The 19,110-nt window shown below is 46.5% G+C and overlaps 3 protein-coding genes across 4 annotated transcripts in view; 1 reads left to right on the top strand and 2 right to left on the bottom strand.

Annotated features, from left to right (window-relative positions):
- Nucleotides 1-19,110, top strand: part of LOC102934530 (zinc finger protein OZF) — a 1,287,564-nt gene that overhangs the window by 216,235 nt on the left and 1,052,219 nt on the right.
- LOC102930400 (zinc finger protein 501) overlaps nucleotides 1-19,110 on the bottom strand; it is a 1,110,025-nt gene that overhangs the window by 188,352 nt on the left and 902,563 nt on the right. The gene's annotated exons all lie outside the window — the stretch shown is intronic.
- Nucleotides 1-19,110, bottom strand: part of LOC102937091 (zinc finger protein 135) — a 426,373-nt gene that overhangs the window by 122,467 nt on the left and 284,796 nt on the right. The window lies entirely within an intron of this gene.

The raw sequence follows: 19,110 nt of genomic DNA, 5'->3' as shown, positions 1-19,110 counted from the left end.
GAGGACAGCAGACAATAGGAGGGGAGGAGAGAACACATGGAATGGGTGCTGCTGAGCTCCCAGGAGCTGGGGAGGGCTGAGAGCAGCAGGACGAAGGGGTGTGGGTGTCATAGTGAGTGACAGGGATGCCTGCAACTCTGTCCCCTTCCTGGTCTCTCTGAGAGGCCCCACCACCACCCCTCCTCCCACGTCAGGCTGAGGGGTTCCCGTGTCCACATGTCTTCCCCCCAAACAATTACCTGAACTGCCACCTCCTCTCTCGAGGGAGTCCCTTTTCAAACTGTCCAGTTCTTTTGACCGTCTGGGTCCCAGGCCCTGGGCCGGCTCATCAAACTGAATGATGTAAGGGGGCTGGAGCAAGGCGGGAGAATATTCGAAGCGAAGAGTTTGGGTGTTGTCTCCTGTCATAACCATAAAGCCAAGGGTAGCCTAGAATTCCTCCTTACCTGTAAGGGGTTAAGAAGCTCAAATAACCTGGTTGGCACCTGACCAAAAGGACCAATGGAGAAAGAAGATACTTTCAAATCTAGGGTGGGGGGGAGTTTGTTTGTGCTCTTTGTTAGTGTGTTCTCTGGGGAAGCAGAGAAGTATCAGGTCAGAAAAACTCCTTCTTCTAAAATCATCCTAAAATGAATCTCAATATTGCAAAAAGAGTAAGTAAATAAGGCAAGGTGTGTTAGATTATCTTTTGTTTTTAGCTTGTGAATTTTCCCTTTGCTAGAGGCAGGTTTACTCCTGATTTTTGTTACTTTGAAACTAAGCCTAGAGGGAGCTCCTCTGTGTTTGTGAATCTTTTGTTACCCTGTAAAATTATCTTCCATCCTGATTTTACACAGGTGATTCTTTCACGTTTTCTTTAAATAAAATTCTTCTTTTAAGAACCTGATTGATTTTTCAGTGTCCTATAGACCCAACTCTGTGCTCACTTTATAACCAATTGGTTAGGATATTATTCTCAAGCCTCCCCAGGAAAGGAGGTGTAAGGGCTTGGGAGAATATTTTGGGGGAGATAGGGCTCCAAGTAGCCCTCCCTGAATGTTTGTTTAAATCACTTGGTGGTGGCAGCATACCATCCAAGGACAAAAGGAATTTGTACCTTGGGGAAGTTTTTAACCTAAGCTAGTAGAAATAAGCTTAGGGGGTCTTTCATGAGGGTCCCCACATCTGTACCCTAGAGTTCAGAGTGGGGAGGGAACCCTGACATCTCCTTTCAGCCCTTTAGTGTTTATCAAGTGGTGGCTCATCCTGTCTTCTTCCTTTTCTGCTTATTTTCTTTACACCCCCCATTAAATGAAATCAAATCAGTCATACTGTAATCACCCCCAATAGCCCAGACAACACACAGCATTCTTCAGTATTGCCGAGCAGCAGCAACTCCATCTCAGGGGGTCTGGAGAAATGGGTCAAAGAGGAGGTGGGGGATGGGGTCAGTGGGACATAGGAGAGGGGAGGTTTTCGGGGTCAGGATTGGTGGGAGAATCCCACCCAGTTAACACATGATCCTTGCTGATTTGGAGCCGGCACTCCATCCGTATTACATTCCACTTTCACTGGATTCTACAGACTTTCCCCAAATATCATTATTGCCACTCCTCTTCTCTCTCCGTGACTCAGTGCCTGCCCCTGGCCCCACCAAATGCAAACACCTCTCCCCCACCCACTGTGACCCCAGCCACCATCTCTGAGTCCTTATGTTCCTCCCAGCCACAACACGACCCCTTCCCTGGCACAAGTGTCTGTGTGTCCCGGGCGATGTCATAAGTTGGTAGTGAGACTTCTTGAGACACAGAGAGTCCCTTCCCATCTGCAGCAGCCACAAACTCTCCTCCCAGCAGGCTCCTTAGCTCTTTGAGTCCATCCCTCCTGAAGTCACATGGGCTGATTCTTATTTTTCACATTCTCCATTTCTAGAGGCATTAGAGTCTGTTGGTCCTAAATTCCCCAGCCTCCCCTGCACTGGGGGATGTTCATACACCCCTCCACCCCCATTACACCTGACTTGCTAGATTCCCTAATGCCTCAAAATGTGCTCTCTTGACATCTACTGCTCCTGACAGCCTGCATTCAGTGTCATCCCTGCTCCCTCCTATTCTTCCAGTCCCGGCTTCCCTATCTCTCGCCTTCTCTCTGGGCCTCTAAGGTCAGCAAGAAGCATTTGCAGGGGACCTTCCATTCTGGCCAGAGCCTTCACTTTCTGGGACATGGGGTTACCGTCTCTGTGTTCTAGGAGCCCCTTTGATGATGAGTGTCTGCCTGTTGTGTGTTCCTGACAGAGGTGGGGACAGTTGAATCCCTCATAAGCAGAGTGCCTGGCACCTTTGAGTACCTGTTGAACTGGCTCTGGGATTTTAATTCTTTAAAATGGGCTAGGGTTAAAATAATGGAGCATTTTCTTGTGACAAATATCTCCCATGTTTTCTTTCCCCTGAGCAGGGTTCCAGGTTTCCAGACCTGATGTGAGCTCCCAGCTGGAACGAGGGGAAAAGCCATTGGTCCCAGATCACCAGGGCTCAGAGGAAAGAGAGATCCTGAAATGTACCTACCCTGGTGAGGAATCATTAAACAAACTCAAAAACTGTCAGTGCCTTAAGGAAACAGCTGGGATTCCCTACAGAAACTTTGTGAGCTCTCCGTGTTCAGTATTATTTCCAGCAGGTGTCATTTGCTCACGGCCAATACCACTCATGGCTTCTTACCCATCCCGACTGACACCTGGCAGTAGCTCCCTCCCTGACCTCCCTTCTCCCATGAGTTTTTGGGTGGGATGTGAGGCAGAATTGATCGTCTCCTGACTTCCTGTGGGGGAGAGTTTGGGGAAATTCAGGTCCTGATTTTTTCTGTCTCTCCAGCACAGACTTTGGTTTGCTCTCTCTTTTCCGTTCCTGTTTCTGAGGTTTGCCTCTCTCTCCCAGCAGGTGAGGGGACGGTGAGTGGGAGCATGGAGCAGAATCCTAAAGAGGAAGAACAAGTGGAACTGCACAGGGTATTATCACGAAGATCCAAAGGGAAAGTGCCCAGGAGCTGTGAGCAGGGAAAAGGTTATGAGCATCAGCAGAGGCCAGAGCATCAGGGAAACCAGACAGAGGAAAAAGTGGATAAATCCATTAATTGTTGGGAAACTCACAAAGATGTCAAGGGAACCACAGCCCAGCAGAGAATCCTCAGGGGAAAGAGAAAAAACACAGGCACTGAGTGTGGGGAAAACGTCAATAGATGCTCATTCCTTATAAACCATAAGAGAATCCACACAGGAGAGAAACCCTATGAATGCTGTGAGTGTGGGAAAAACTTCACTCAGCGCTCAGCGCTTATTAGACATCAAAGAATCCACATGGAAGAGAGCCCCTATGGATGCTCTGAGTGTGGGAAAAAATTTTCTGATAGCTCAGCCCTTATTCAACATCAGAGAATTCACACGGGAGAGAGACCCTATGAATGCTGTGAGTGTGAGAAAAGCTTCGCTCAGAGATCAACCCTTATTACACATCAGAGAATCCACACAGGAGGGAGACCCTATGAATGCTGTGAGTGTGAGAAAAGCTTCACTCAGAGATCAACCCTTATTCAACACCAGAGGATCCACACAGGGGAGAGACCCTATGAATGCTGTGAGTGTGAGAAAAGCTTCACTCAGCGATCAACCCTTATTACACATCAGAGAATCCACACTGGAGGCAGACCCTATGAATGCTGTGAGTGCAGGAAAACCTTCACTCAGAGATCAACCCTTATTCACCACCAGAGAATCCACACAGGGGAGAGACCCTATGAATGCTGTGAGTGTGGAAAAAACTTCACTAACAGCTCAGCCCTTATTACACATCAGAGAACTCACACAGGAGAGAGGCCCTATAAATGCTGTGAGTGTGGGAAAATCTTCACTCACAGCTCAGCCCTTATTAAACATCAGAGAATCCATACAGGGGAGCGACCCTATGAATGCTGTGAGTGTGGGAAAAGTTTCACTCAGAGCTCAGACCTTCTTATACATAAGAGAATCCACACAGGAGAAAGACCCTATAAATGCAGTGACTGTGGGAAAAGCTTCACTAAGCGATCAGTCCTTATTGCGCATCAGAGAATACACACAGGGGAGAAACCCTATGAATGCAGTGAGTGTGGGAAAAGCTTCACTCAGAGCTCTGACCTTCTTATACATAAGAGAATCCACACGGGAGAAAGACCCTATAAATGCAGTGAGTGCAGGAAAAGCTTCACTAAGAGCTCAGTTCTTATTGCACATCAGAGAATCCACATGGGGAAGAAACTCTATGAAAGCTGTGAGTGCGGGAAAAGCTTGACTGATAGATCAGCCCTTATTAGACATCAGAGAATCCACACAGATGAAAGCCTCTATAAATGCTGGGAGTGTGGGAAAAGCTTCCATCAGAGCTCACACTTCATTTACCATCAGCGAATCTGCAAGGGAAATAAGCACCATGAAGACCTTGTCTAGGGTTGTTAAACATCTTCTTTCCCCCCTGTAATACTTTTGCTAATTCCCACATAGTGACTTTTAAGGCTATTTTGTACCCTTTGCTTCACTGTGGTCACTCAGCTCCCCCATTTCCGCCTTTCGCAGTTCACTCTTCTTTTGGGAGAATCCTGTGGTCTTTTCTATGTACTCCATTTTCCTATGAATAATGGGAGTGTGCATTCCTCCTGCCAGGAATGTCCTTCAGACACAGGTGGGGAACCTCAGCTAATTACAGTAAGGGAAAATATACTAGGGTCTCATCTCCACTACGATTTTCATGAAGTTAGCCTTCTGGAGTTAGCCGTCCTGATGTAAAAACTGAACTATTCTTGCAGTGAAGACATAGTCCGTGTTCAGAGGTGGGATTATCGAACATGTTTCCTCACGACTTGACCTCACCTCCCACACTTTTCCTGATCTAAACAACCCTGGAGCATCGCTACAAAGCAATTGTTAGAGCCACTGAGACCCAACTGTCGTATTTCCAAGTGTTCTCCTGTTGCTCAGAGCTGGGATGAACATTAATTATTTTTGGTACCCTTCTTCTCATTTAAAATAGAATTAATTATCACATGGAGCAGGGGCAGGGGAAAACGTATTTGTTCAGCTTCTGTGATGCCTGAAGGAGACAGGATGAGTCAGAGAGATTCCCTCTTTCCCCATCATCCCATCACCGTTACTCTCTGCCTGAGCCCTGCAGACTTTCATCTTCTTCCCCATTCAACCCTTCTGTCATGCTGTCTAGAGGGGCTCACCAATGGGAGTGCTTACCTCAGGGCAGACTATCAAAAACAGGCCAGAAACCCTAAATTGGTGTGTGCTCAACAATTAGATTTCACCAAACCAATAACAGTTATGAACTCCTGGCTCGCTATCACAGTCTTACCACAGAGTCACAGACAGGCCCCTTCGGCTCTCCAGTCTCTCTTGCCATCCAGACAAACTCGACTTAGTGATAAATGGTCACTGACACCAAAAATCACACCGCACTCAGGCACAGGCTCCGGCTTCCTCTGGGCCCCGGGGGTGCTCAACCCCCGGCTCTGCCTCAGGCCCCGTCCCCACCTGACCCTTTCCCCCAAGCCTCTACCCCTGTTCCCACCCCTGCACCGCCCCAGGCCCTGCCCCCAACCTGCCTTTTCCCACCCCCCTCTACCCCTGCTCTGCCTCTTCCCGCCCAGTTCCACCCTCCCCTGAGCCCACCTCGTCCCTGCTCCTCCCCCTCTCCCCCCAGCGCCTCCTGCAGACCTCGGAACAGCTGGCGGGGGTGGGCAGGAGGTGCTTAGAGAGGGGGGAGGAGTTGATTGGCAGAGCCACCGGCGGACAGGAAGCGCTGGGGGGAGATTGGGAGCTGGCTGCTGGTGGGTGCTGACCATCGACTAATTTTTTCCCATGGGTGTTCCACCCCTGGAGCACCCACGGAGTCGGCACCTATGCCCTCAGGTTCCTTCCAGTATGAAGAGACCAATCATTTACCTCAGATCAATTGGTGTTCTAAATCCTACACCAAAGACAACACCTGTAGCCAGTCCTGTAATAAACTATCTACAGATTCATTAACTAGGAAAAAAGAACAAGAGAGTTACTTACTGGTTAAAGCAAGCAACCATAGACACGCAAATGAGTTACCATCTAAATCCTCAGAGTCACAGAGTTGTAGTGATCTGTCTGTTCAAAGTGTCTTTCAGGGCAGACCCAGGAGTAAGCCCCTGGGGAATCTCTGCCTTCAGTTTAGAGTCTCTGGCCCTTCACAGTTCACACAGCCTATGGGCCATCAAATCAAATTTGATGTATTCAGCTCAGCGGGGGCCTGATGCTATTCACCCCAGGGTGCTGAAGAAATCTTGGAGCCCCTGGCAATAATATTTGCAAACTCATGGATGACAGAGGCAGTCCCAGAAGATTGGAGAAGGGCTAACATGGTGCCCATCTTTTAAAAGGGGGGAAGGAGGCACCAGGGAACTACAGACCTGTCAGCCTGACTTTGATACCAGGGAAGTTACTAGAGCAATGTACAAAACATCCAGTTTGCAAATACCTGGAGGATGAAGGGGTGATCACTAGCAGCCATCACGGCTTTACTAAGAACAAATCATGCCAAACCAGCTTGATTTCCTTCTTTGACAGGGTAACTGGTTTGGTGCACAGGGGGAATGTGGTGGATATAATATACCTGGACCTCAGCAAGGCATTTGTCACAGTCACACATGACATTCTGTTAAGTAAGCTGGCGAAATGGGGGTTCGGTGGAACTACCATTAAATGGATACAGAATTGGTTAAACAACCACAAACAAAGAGTAGCTATAAATGGAACGATGTCAGATTGGAGGGAGGTCTCAAATGGGGTTCCACAGGGATCTGTTCTGGGTCTGGTGTTGCTTAACATCTTTATCAGTGACCTGGATGTCGGAATACAGAGCATATTGATCAAATCTGTAGATGACACAAAGCTGGGGTGGGTTCCCAACACTTTGGAGGATGGAGCTAAAATTCAAAGGGATCTTGATAAATTGGAGAACTGGGCTAAGGCCAACAAAATGAAATTCAACAAAGACAAATGTAAGGTGCTATACTTAGGGGAAAAAACCAAATGCACAAATACAGAATGGGGGATAACTGGCTCGGCAGCAGCTCTGCTGAGAAGGATCTGGGAGTTGTGGTGGATCACAACTTCAACATGAGTGAGTAATGCGATGCTGTTGCAAAAAAAAACAAAAAAAACAAATGCAATTTTAGATTGCATTAACAGAGGCACTGCACGCAAATCACAGGAGGTGATAGTACCACTCTACCTCACACTGGTTAGACCTCAGCTGGAGTAATGTGTCCAATTTTGGTCACCACTGTATAGAAAAGAGGTAGAGAAACTGGAAAGGATCCAGAGGCGAGCGACAAAGATGATCAAAGGGATGGATTGCAGCCATGTGAGCAAAGGCTGAAGGAACTCGGTATGTTTAGTTTGGAAAAGATGACCTTAAAGGGGGACGTGATAGTGGTCTTCAGATACTTGAAAGGCTGCTATAACAAAGACGGAGAAAAGTTCTCTCTTGTTACAGAGGGCAGGACAACAGGCAATGGGTTCAAACTACAGCATAGGAGATTTAGATTAAATCTCAGGAAAAACTTCCTAACTGTAAGAACAGTAGGACAATGGAACGGACTGCCTAAGGAGGTCGTGGAAACTCCTTCACTGGAGGTTTTCAAAAGGAGGCTGGATAGCCATCTGTCTTGGGTGGTTTAGATACAATAAATCCTACATTTTGGCAGGGGGTCAGACTAGATGATCCTTGTGGTCCCTTCTAACCCTGTGGTTCTATGATTCTTTGGTTGGGCAGGAGATAAAACATCCTGTGGAAAACCAGTATTTCACACGTGGTAATGTTTCTCTCCTGACTATGGCAGTTTGCATTTTAAGAGCCAAACTTTAACAACGACAGAGCAAACATTCAAATACTACCTCACAACATGGAATACAGACATTATAAGTGAGACTAATACGTGCAGCAGTATACAAGCATTTCATAGGGTCTGAACACTAAACACATTCTTATAAAACCAATACCTGGTCTGAGCAAAACTAACACAAGTGAACTGGTCTGGTCTCCAGCTATGCAGTTGTGAGTTCTTAGCTAATGCCTGCAGCCTGGACAAGAGCTGGCCACTGGCCGGCCAGGATCACACCCTCCCTCTCCCAAAGTGGCACGTGATGCAGTGTTCTCAGCTCTGTTTGCCTGAGATCACTCTGATTTCTTTGATCCTAAATCCAACTCATTGGGGCTCATTGGGATAGTGTCATAGACCACAATGGGAATTTGAATGGATCCCAAACACAGTGTGATCATTCTGAGTTTAAATCCCAGTTTCCGTCTGTTGGCAAAGCAACTTCTGGGCTTTCTCCTGCTGAAATGGGAAGACTGGCTGTTTTTTTCCAGTTACGATATCAGAGAACAGGATGTGAATCTGTTGTCCTGATTCTGAGTCATGAGATGTAACCTGCTCTGGAATTTTACTTTATATGAAACTGAAAGTGTCTTATACCGCTCGGTGATTCAGGTCTTCCTCTTTCCTGAAGGCTGTTTGGTTATATAACTGGATATTAGTTTTGTTTGACAGAATGCTCAGATTTATTGGAGACTTTGAGACAAATAACTATCTGATAAAAATAGTCACTTCTTATTTTATTTTTGCTTTCCCCCCAACCCTTTCATGATGACATGGAGAAATGTGTAATGCACTTCAGTCAACAGGGGAGAATACTCTAAGCCATTGGACATGCTACCAAGGGAACAGAGGTGTTTTAAAATCCCCACTATGAAATGGTGAACGACTGCCCACCCCAGATTGTGCAATTTACTGATCATAGCTTTGTTCAGTTCTTTAGGTCCATAGTTCCACAGTATGTGACTTGGAACTTTGCAAAATGCTTATGAAGTTATGACCCAGGCCCTACAGGAGATCACTCCTGAATATGTCTCCTAGCTAATATTTTGACTTGTGAAATGTTGTGTAACTATGCAGACGTGGAGGAAACAGAAGTGGTGGTTTTGTTGAACTAATCCTTCGTAGGTGCTGCAAATGAGTATAAAATGAAATCGGTGTTGAATGTAAGATACCTGTAGAAAAATAACTATTTCTGAACAGAAATAAAATCAGAGATTCTGATTCAGGTCTGTGTCTCATTCTTAACTTAGGCCATGTTTACACTTACTGAGGATTGATGCTGCTGTGATTGATGCAGCGGGGGTCGATTTAACCGCTCTAGTGAAGACCTGCTAAATTGATCACAGAGTGCTCTCCTGTCGATTCCGGTACTCCACTGGAACGAGAGGATTAAGGTAAGACGACGGGAGAGCATCTCCCGTCGATGCAACACAGTGTAGACACTGCAGTAAGTCGACCTAAGCTACGTTGACTCCAGCTCCAGTTATTCATGTAGCTGGAGTAGCGTAACTTAGGTCGACTTACCGTGGAAGTGTAGACTAGAGAAATAGAGTGGGCAAGTTTGGGGAAGCCATTCTCCAATAGTACTGCTGACATTTTGGGTGGTTTGGTGAAGGATTCTACTCCAGAGAAAGGTAAAGTTACCCTGACCAATGCCAAGGATTTGTCAAGAATTCAGGTAGAAATAGGCACTAATTTGTTGGTTTATAATGAACTACGGCCAGGTAAAGCTGTCTTTAGAATACCACTCCCCTAGTTCAGGAGCGCTAATTACACTCCCAAGGAATGCCATGTTGAGGTTGGGAACAATTTACCCTTTGCCATTTGGATCCAAGGTTTCATGAGGCAAAGAGAAAAACAGTTCATGCCTTCAGAGGACATTCCTTCTCCATGGATCCCAGTCTGGCTGCCTTGTTGGACAGGAAGGATTTCCATGCTATGCAAGTGGAGGTAACCAATGAGGGAAAGGGTGTGTTAGGCTGCAGGTTCAGACTGCAGGATATATGACGTTTGAGTCCTGATTCTACGCTTTTGTCTCTTCATTTTGCTCTTGTCTTACACATTTCTCTGCTTCCAGCTACTTTGAAAGATTAAAAAGTGAAATTAGAATAGAGGTAGTTGGCCCCAGGTGTGGCTGGCTTAATCAGGCCACAGCTGGCCTGGATCAAAGAGCTGTGGAGCCAGGAGACAGAGAAGTCTCACTCTAGACCTGGAGTGGGAAGGGCCTAGCTGCCTGGGAGCACAGGGTATCTGAAGCAGGGCAGTGCTGGGGAAGGGCAAGAGGAGCTGGGGAGCTCCAGCCTGGCAACTCCCCAGGCTGAGGCCTTGGTTAAGGCCTAAAGGGGTCTGGGGGCTGCAGAGGTGCAGCCCAGGGTTAGGCAGAGGCAGCTGGTCCTACCCCCTTGCCAGTGATGAGTGGCCATTACAGACTGCAGTCTGCCCCAGTGAAAGGGGGCTAGATGATGACTGGCAGTAACCACTGAGGCGAGGTGGGGATAGAGGGTTGGGGGTTCCCCTAGGAGGGCAGACCCAAAGTAAGGGGGTACTGCTGGGGGCAGAACCCTGAGGAAAGGGGCACCGGGGTCCAGGAGGGACACGGGGCCTAAGGCAGGCGAGATACTGGCCAGAAGGAGGCGCTCCAAAGCTGGAGCTGAGCTAATTCCCAAGATGACCTGCAGGAGGCGCTGCACCGGTGAGTCGTTGCTTTGCTACAGACCCCTTCCACTAACACCTACGCAGACGACCCAAAGATAGATGAACTCACAGAAGTGGGACACATGTTGGGGTAACTTTACACATTGGTTCACTTGCTGGAAATGGGGATTAAAAGAAATATTACATATATGATAAGGTGTTGCAATCTCAATATGGTATTGTTACCAATGAAAATAAACATGAAGTTAATTACTGATTAAAGAGCAAGGGACTGTGAAATCCCGAATTAGAGTGGAAAAATGAAAGTTATATATGTTTGTTAGAAATACAGGCCATGGTGGCTAATCCTGAAAAGCTTATTTGATGTGATTTATCCTTTTCAGACCGAGGAGTTTTGAAATAATACTTCACTCCAAAGATCTGGGTGTGGAATATGTGAGAGAAGTAAAATATGTGAGAATGCAGACCCAGTATAGATTTAATTATTTCTATTTCAAATGGAATTTCTTTTAATAAGCTTTAAAGTAGATTTCTGTTAAGCTATTTAAGGAGACAAGTTGTATAACCATTTACCCAGTTAGACTGTCAGGGTCTGTAAGTGAGTTTCTCTTGTCTGCAACATCTCTATCCATCATGTTGTCATCCTGACCTTATCCTTAAGAGAGGTCAGCGTGTTCCTGTTATCTTTGGGGAATGTGTTTGTATCATTCTTGATATCAGTGTGTTCTGGCACCATCCATCTGGAAAGTGTTTGCATGAATGTCCTGTGCCTAGCACCTCTCAGGAATGTGTGTGTTTTTGCAATACCGGCCCTGTTCTGGCCAGGTTCTGTGAGCTTGCACGTGGGCAGAGCGTGACTTTTGCTCACAGCTGGACCTTTGTTTTATATCAGCAAAGCTTGACCACTACTTTGGTTCAAGCCTCAGTCCCCACACAAGGCCTTATGTCTCAGGCTCGTTTCCTATTTCAACAGGCCAGAGGCCCCTGTGTTGCAACATTAATTAATACTCATATTTCACCTCTATAGCCTACGTCTCTCTGATATATCCCTGGCTACACTCCCTTCTTCTTTTTTCTTTTTTTGTCTCTCTCTACAGCTCCTGTGTCTCTTCTCTCTAAGCACCGACTGCCCCTCCATTTTCTTGCCCTTTTTTCTGTGCGGATGGGACCGAGCTTGTCTACACTTGAAATGCTCCCCAGTGACAGTGTTGCAGCTTCAATATAGATACTACCTACGCTGATGGGAGAGGTTCCTGTTGGCACAGGAAATCCCCCTCCCCAAGAGGTGGTAGCTACATTGACAGACTTCTGTCTAGGCCAGGGATTAGGTCGGCGTAACTGTGTCACGCAGGGCGGTGAGAAATCCACACCCCCGAGCGACGTAGCTGGCCTGATGTAACTTTTCAGTGTAGACCATCGATCTTTCTCTCCAGGACTCAAAGATTCCCCCTTCTCCTTCAACACTGACCATCATCCCAAGAAACACGGTGGGTGGGACTTTCAGCAGCACCGAGGCACGTTAGGAGCACAAACCCCAGTGACCTTCCCTGGCATCTGAGCTCCTAAATTACTTAGGTGGTTTTGAAAATTCCCCTCCCATTCCCAGCTGGGTGGGGATATTTCTGACACTACTAGTGTTAATCTACAGTATCTACGTGAATGGTGCACAGTGGAGTTTCCTTGGGAGAGAGAGTGAATTGAGACTATTTTAGGGGTTGTATCAATGTATTGCCCTGAATAACCCTGTGGCTTTAGCCACTGCTGTGAACAGAATTTGAACCGGTCCAGGGACAATCCATTGGATTTCCAGGCCAACACCTTAACCACTCAGCTATTGTTACCCAGAGTTTTCTGAAAGCAAAGCAGTGGTAATTTACCTATTTCTCTCCAGGAAGCCAGGAATAAATCAATGGGGACAAAGCTCCTCTGTCTGATAAATGATTCATGCAACCAAGTGCTTTTATCTAAAACTATTCTTTATTAGGTCTCAAGGACACACACACATATATATGCTGTAGCAGTAGGTTCAGAGCATCCTAAACTTTTATATTTACCAAAGTCTAAGATGGTTTAGAGGAATCAGCAACCAGCCTTCCAGGGATCCCCCTTCTGTCCAGCTGCTGGGGAATTTTGGTGTCAGATCCTTCCCCAAAGGAAAGCTTCCTCGGACTGCTCCAAAGCACACTTTCTAATTAAACTCTTCATAGATTTTCTCCAAACAAAGCACATAACTCACAACAGCCCCCAGAGGCGCCAACTCCAGGAGCACCCATGGCGGGGAATATGGGCAGTCCCTCTATCAGCACCTCCCTCTCCCCCAGCGCCTCCTGCCCACCGATGGGCCCCTCCAATCAGTGCTTCCCCCTCCCTCCCCACATGCCACAATCAGATGTTTCGTGGTGTGCGGGAGGCTGGGGCGGGGGTGGGAGTGGGAGGAGCGAAGATGCCGTGCGCTCAGGGGCGGGGGCGGGAAGAGGTGTGGCAGGGGCAGGTTGGGAGTGTGGCCTTGAGGGAAGGAGTGGATTGGGGGTGGGGCCTGGGGCAGAGCCGGGGGGTCGAGCATCCCCTGGACAACGGAAAGTCAGCACCTGTGACAGCCCCTGGAAGGCTAACCATTTCCCTAGTAACACCCAATAACAATTCATTATTCTTTTTGTCAGCAAAGCAGCTTTAGCAAAAAAACCTTACAAACACAGACCACCAAAATAGTCAGTTGTCCACATTCCCCCCTCCGTTCTCATGCATCTGTCCTTTCACTGTATCTAGCCCCATTAGTAAAACTGCAGCGTGCAGCTGTTTTTGTTCTATCTGCCTAACTTTAAGCAAGGCCAAATTATTTGTAAGTGGTTTCAGAGTGGTAGCTGTGTTAGTCTGTATCTGCAAAAAGAACGAGGAGGACTTGTGGCACCTCAGAGACTAACCAATTTATTTAGGCATAAGCTTTCGTGGGCTAAACCCCACTTCATCGGATGCATGCAGTGGAAAATACGGTAGGAAGATATATATATAGATATATAGATATATATACAGAGAACATGAAAAATGGGTGTTGCCATACCAATTCTAATGAGACTAATCAATTAAGGTTTGCTATTATCAGCAGGAGAAAAAAAACTTTTGTAGTGATAATCAGGATAGCCCATTTCAAACAGTTGACAAGAAGGTGTGAATAACAGTAGGGGAGAAATTAGCATGGGGAAATAATTTTACTTTGTGTAATGACCCATCCACTCCCAGTCTTTATTAAGCCTAATTTAATGGTGTCCAGTTTGCAAATTCATTCCAGTTCTGCAGTTGCTCGTTGGAGTCTGTTCTTGAAGTTTTTTTGTTGAAGAATTGCCACTTTTAGGTCTGTAATTGAGTGTCCAGGGAGGTGGTGAGTGGTGTCCTCGTTTCCAGGTTGTGTGTGTGGGGGGGGGGAGGGCGCTAAGTGTATAAGATGGCTGTGAGTTATGTCAAATCCAGTTCTCTCTGAACAAAACCGCTGCCACCTTCCTAGCACCCCATGCCCCATAGCTCAGCCACAGCCCTGTTGCTGGTCCTCTCGAGAGAGAGTGAAAGGAGCTGACGCAGCAGAGGAATCTTCCCTGGGGCTGCAGACCTGAGGCTTTAGGGGAGAGAGATTGTCTCGGAAATCAGAATGTTGTAAACCATGCAGCCACCCCCTAAAACAGGGGCCTGCTCCAGCCCTGAGTCTGAGCTACCGGGATCGCCCCCACAGAGCAGGGTGCCCCAGATTACAGCCTCACAAACTGGTGTTTGAAACTAACTCCTGCTCTCCCTGCATCAGAGCTGGGGGTGGAATCACCCCTCCATTGCTATAGGAGATGTGGGCATCGTGCCGTAGACCATACACCCATTCGTGGCATCCGCATTTTTACGAGCAGCGCTGGGCCAAGCACAAAACCCTGAAAGGGGCTGGGCTATTTACACCATCACCTGAAATGTGCAGCTGGGAAACCAGCCTTTTGTACCAGGCAGTTCAGGGTCAGTCTCCATTCTCTGTCCAGCCCATGGGGCTTTTTATACACTGTGTTTGTTACAAGTGAAATCAATCCCACAGGCCCCTTTCATCAGCCCGAGAAATTCATTTAAACTTATGTTTGGCTCCCAGAGAAACAAACAAATGTGTCTGGGAACAGAGGGTAGCCGAGGTCAACCCCTTGTTTTAATTATCCTGCAAACCAGGAGCTTCTTGCTTTGCATTTCTAACGTTGCGACTCCATCGTGTGGCCATTCGGTGTCAGTCCTTTTACTAAAAAATGTGGTTGTTTTTTTTCATATAAACAATATTTTCCTCCTAGAGACACCGGAGCAGATTAATTTACAAAGAGCTGGTGATCCTGAGGCAGTGCTGGAGGGAGAAGGGAACATTTTTAGCATTACTAAAGTAATGTGTTGTGCCTCACATACGCAGAGAAAAATAAAAACAATTCTTTGAGCTACCAACACACTTCACAGAATGAAATAAATACCTTTTTGTGCAAGGAGAAGGGTGCATTTAAATAATTCTAGAAATATGTTCTGGGCAATGCATGAAAGTCATTGCAATGAACAAGCTGTTTGATATAGCTCATGTAATACATAAGATTTAAAGAAGTTAAGAAAAATGTGGTTATAAATTAATGTGCTGTGCCTTTTACACACACACAAAGAATAAACTGAATTGTTTGAGCTACCAATGTTTCCTCATTTGCACAGTATTTTAGTTCTGAAATGTTTTAATTTGCTTATTTTCTTGGAACTCATAATGGGGATAAGAGTACACTGGAGTCAGCGAAATCACAACAGTGGGGGATTAGTCTCATTATTTGTCACTAACAAAAGGCTTTGTTAACACAGAATTAAGGTTGCCCGTGAGTATCTCGAACTCTTTCAGAATGTGGAGTTCAGCAAAACTCAAACTGTGGAAAAGCACAGAATACAAAGTGAAGGTACGTGCCCACATAACCTTAACTCTGCCCTCTTGGAGTGATTCCCTTATAACACTTGAGAACAAAGAAAGGTTTGTGGACAAATTACAGCTACTTCCCAAGAGTTTTGTTTCTTTAGTAATTGATTGATCCTGCCCCCATTAAGAATAGCTGATTTTATGCAGAGTAACTTAACATTTCCATTATGCTGGGGTCTGGCATTTCAATTGACTGGTTTTATTTCAGCATATTTAAAGGCTAAACTACTGCATAAAAGCTTCTTTATTCTAGGGTCTATAAACAGGCCACTCCCCCACCTACTTCAAGGGGATGGTATTTTCCTGACCCGCGGGGAACTTAAATAAAATGCCCAAAATCACAGAGTCCTTAGGAGAAAATCAAGGGGCAGGGGAACCTAGCTGATTCTACACAAGCGTTCACTGAGACCAGAAAGCGAGACTGGAGAAGTAAGACTGTGCAATTAACTATCCGGTGTTAGGGGGTTATTCCTTCACTCTCCCACTTCCCCGGTCCTTCTCGCATGAACAGAGAGCAACAATACCCGAAGTCCGAAGGTGCAAACAATTCGATGTTTATTGGGGTGAACTTCCAGCAAGCTTAAATACAAGTTCCTTTTTCCTTATTTTCGAATTCCAACTTACTTCCTGTTTGCCCCTAATTTATATAGTAATATTCTTAGCTATACCTTAACCAATCATTCTACTGAAATTTAACTAACCAATCCTAATATATTGTAACATGATTAGCTAACCAATTATATCCCACCACCTTAATTAGTTTACACCCAGCAAAATTAATTATACAGCAGACAGAAACAATCACAGAACCAGACAGAGACCATGCCAATAAACAATAGCAAAGTGGGAACTATAATGACAAAACAATACAGAAGTGAGGATTTCACAACGACATCTATAAAGACATAAGAGTTTCCCAGCTGTGTGTATTGATAAGTGAGTTCTTACCAGACAGAAAACTATCAACCTAAATTTCCTTTTACATCTTCTAGGCACTTCCCTTTCTCTGGACGCGATAGGCACTATCAGGACAGGACTGTATCCTAACAGCCCCATAGCACCTTCTTTCAATGTGACTAGGTTGGGATGTGAGGATGTGACCGGTCGCTTCCCAGCTTATGGCTGCCTCTGCTGCTTAGCCAAAGGCCTTAGCCTAAGAATAGGGCCTCAGACTGTCACAGTAAGAGAAGGTCCTTACACCAGCAGACAGTGATTTTGATTCTTTCTTTTATACCTCTATAACTAGCCAAGTGATAAGAATACACTTAAATTCTTAAAGTACAGGCCTTTGCAAACATCCGGTACTACACGAACCCTGCAATTAGTTAGATGCAGACACGCCCAGCTCTGTGGTTGGTAAAGTTACAGAAACTCTGCTGCTGATCATGAAACAGAAGCACATGATCTTTAAACAGCTGCCCTTTCAATGCCTCTGAAAGTTACAAAAAACAATGATCTGCGTTCAAGGAAGGTGGCCATTTCTTAGAGCCCCAATTTATAGTGTGTGCACAAAGCAAGGTTTGAACGTGTAACAGTTTGGTAAAGCTTGGCTATTTGATTTTTCTAACGGGCTCCTGCCCACCTCCAGCAGAGTTTTCAGTCACATGCTATGGCACCTTACTTTCCATGTGTAACGCAAACTAGCCCATTCCTCCCCGTATTCTATCTGTGACCTGATCTGGGAATGAGGCAGAGTGCTGGGAAATTATCACAATAGGAAGGAATTAAAAACGGGGATTAATCAAAGCTGAGATGCAGACACAGTCTATTGTACAGCTGGTGAATGACAGGGACACACTCCCGCTAGGGCGGGTTCTGACTTAACTGGTTCTGACTTTCCGATCAAAGAGAACGAGTTCATGTAGGACCTATGGGCAGCCGCCCTGTCAGTGCATCATCCGACAGGTGTTTCACAAAACACAGCCCTTCCCCTCTGGAAGAGAAACACTCCCTGCGGTCACTGCCTCCCTTCACTCTCCGTGGGGCTGTTTGCCTGAGGGACCTGGCTCTCTCTGGGAGGCCCATGGTGAGTCTTAAAAGAGCCGTTGGGGGGCAGGAGTTATCCCCATGGGAATCTCTTCCCTTCTTTCTCAGGGCCACCTTCTTAGCCCTGGCTTTGGGGTTGGCTTAAGCCTGGCTCTCGCCTGACTTGGTTTTAGGTGGGATGTTGACCACCTTCTGGGTTTGGCAGCTTAGACCTTTTCTCTGCCGTTCTGGTCCCTGCTGCTGCCACCACTTTCTTAGGGCTATTCCTGGCCCCGGGCATGGTGGCCTTTCTGGGGATCCTGGCAGCTCTGACCAGCTTCTTGGTGGCTATTTTCCTACTCAGAGCCACTGGCTTCTTCTCATGCCTTGTCCTGGGGGCCCAGATGCTGCTGAATGAATATGAAGGAGCCAGTGTGCACCAAGCTGCCTTTGCTCGTCAGACTTCTGAGCCCCAATTGTGTGTGGTTCTTGTTCTTCTGCACATCACAGCCCGTGGTGACCAAGAACCTGCCAAATGTGCATTCATATTATACCTTTGTTTAATTGATGAAAACATAAGCTAGAGACTTAATGAGACATTCCCCAGGGTACAACCTGGACCCTGAACTGCTGTGTTCCCCTATCTCTCCAACTCACTGCTTTGCTGGTGAACAGCAAACCCCTTCAGGCTCTGCTCACATAGCCACAAGCATGCAAAGTGACTCCCAGCTGAGTTACATGAATGCTTTCCCAGCCACTCATGACTTATATAAAGGGTGATGCCCCCAAATTCTTAGTCCCAGCCTTGCACCCCGGAAGTGTGCATCTTGCTCTGGCCAGCAGACTACTGACCAAAGCAAGCTCGTTAATAGTTTGTCATTTCATCAAAGGAAATGATAGTGCCCCGGTCTTTGTTAATCTGAGTTGCGATTCCCCACACACTTCAACCAAAGCACACTGGTTTAGCTAGAACAATAAAAACAAGTTTATTAACTGGGAAAAGATATAATCACTTCAAATCTTAGTGATAAAGGCCTAAAAGTCCGAGCTGGTTACAAAAGAAATAAGAAAAGATAAAATCGCAATCTGATTCCTAAACTTTACCGAGATAAATAAGATTTGAAAGCAAAAAGGTTCTCGCACCCAAAAACTTTCAGCCTTTCATGCTAACTGAAAAGCCTTCCCCCTAGGACCACCCCCTCCCTCAACCAGTTCAATGATGCTCCTATTGTCTTTCAAGTGATCTTGTTGCCATGATTCGAGATGGGGGAGGAGAGGTAACGAAGAGGTAACTGTCTGTTATTTTATCCCCCCACTTTTGAGAATCCACCCCTCCTCCCCGCGCGCACTGATACGGGAGATTCAAAACAGTCCCCTGGGTAGGGGAGATTCAAAGCATCTTTTGGATGAATTGTAAATGTCTTGTTCACACCCATGGGTGGCGAGTTCTATGGGCCCGTGGTACCTGGGCACCAGGAATACTCCTGGCCTGGGGCCCGGCTCCAGCACTGTCTGAGGCTGGGTCTCTCCCTCAGTCCCGCTTTCTGCCCTGGGCGCCCCCGTCCACACATCCCCTGGGCCACTTGAAACAGCCCGGGGCCCCCACCCACCACCAGCAG

Source organism: Chelonia mydas, chromosome 28, assembly GCF_015237465.2.
Source record: "Chelonia mydas isolate rCheMyd1 chromosome 28, rCheMyd1.pri.v2, whole genome shotgun sequence".
NCBI lineage: Eukaryota > Metazoa > Chordata > Testudines > Cheloniidae > Chelonia > Chelonia mydas.
This window is presented reverse-complemented; position numbering and strand designations above follow the sequence as displayed.